Source organism: Theropithecus gelada, chromosome 18, assembly GCF_003255815.1.
Source record: "Theropithecus gelada isolate Dixy chromosome 18, Tgel_1.0, whole genome shotgun sequence".
In the NCBI taxonomy this organism is placed as follows: domain Eukaryota; kingdom Metazoa; phylum Chordata; class Mammalia; order Primates; family Cercopithecidae; genus Theropithecus; species Theropithecus gelada.
The window spans coordinates 10,626,891-10,628,190 of NC_037686.1; the positions used below are offsets into that span (position 1 = coordinate 10,626,891).

The 1,300-nt window shown below is 46.7% G+C and overlaps 1 non-coding gene across 1 annotated transcript; it reads left to right on the forward strand.

The window, feature by feature from the left end:
- Positions 1 to 897: 897 nt before the first annotated feature.
- Positions 898 to 1,004, forward strand: LOC112611799. The gene has a single exon (XR_003116760.1). It is a non-coding gene; the product is annotated as a U6 spliceosomal RNA (small nuclear RNA).
- The last annotated feature ends 296 nt before the right edge of the window (positions 1,005 to 1,300 follow it).

Genomic DNA, 1,300 nt, shown 5'->3' on the forward strand with positions numbered 1-1,300 from the left:
TGCTTGCATTACATTTTCTTTCTTTCTTTCTTTCTTTTTTTTTTTTTTTTGAGACAGAGTCCCACTGTGTCACCCAGGCTGGAGTGCAGTGCGCAGTCTCGGCTCACTGCAGCCCCTGTCTCCTGAGTTCAAACAATTCTTCCACCTCAGCCTCCTTAGTAGCTGAGAGTATAGGTGTGTGCCACCATGCCGGGCTAATTTTTGTATTTTTAGTAGAGATGAGAGTTCACTACGTTGGCCAGGCTGGTCTCCAACTCCGATCCACCCGCTTCAGCCTCCCAAAATGCTGGGATTACAGGTGTGAGCCACTGCACCCAGTCTGCATCACGTTTTCTTTCTTTTTTTTTTTTTTTTTTGATTGATATGAAGTCTCACTCTTGTCCCCAGGCTGGAGTATAATGGCATGATCTCCGCTCACTGCAACCTCCACCTCCTGGGTTCAAGTGATTCTCCTGCCTCAGCCTCCCTAGTAGCTGGGATTACAGGTGTGTGCCACCATGCCTGGCTAATTTTTGTGTTTTTAGTAGAGACAGGGTTTTACCATGTTGGCCAGGCAGGTCTCGAACTCCTGACCTCAGGTGATCCGCCTGCCTCGGCCTCCCAAAGTGTTGGGATTACAGGTGTGAGCCACTGTGCCTGGCCTACATTTTCTAATGTCCCACTAGCCAAAGCTAGTCATGCAGCCAAACCCCTGTGTCATCCACTCCCACAACAGAGGTAGGCTTACAAAAATCCCGATAGGGAGCATAGCGCTGTATCTGTATGTTGAAATGAGACGAGTTTGAAAAAGTATTGCAGATATATGGTAGCTGGCAAAAAGAAGGAAAATAAAAAGCAGTCTTGTTAGGATTTGCTGATGAGATTAAGTTTCCCCTAAATAAAAATACCTAGAAAATTGTGCTTGCTTTGCCAGCACATATACTAAAATGGGAATGATACAGAGAAGATTAGCATGGCCCCTGCACTAGAATGACACACAAATTCCTGAAACATTCTGTATTATAAAAAAATAAACATACCTAGAAAATAAAGGGCAAGTGCCGGGCGTAGTGGCTTACGCCTGTAATACCAGCACTTTGGGAGGCCGAGACGGGCAGATCACGAGTTCAAGAGATCAAGAGCATCCTGGGCAACATGGTGAAACCCCGTCTGTACTAAAAATACAAAAATTAGCTGGGCATGGTTCATGCTCCTGTAGTCCCAGCTACTCGGGAGAATTGCTTGAACCTGCGAGGCACAGGTTGCAGTGAGCTGAGATCGTGCCACTGCATTCCAGCCTGGCGACAGAGCGAGACTCTGT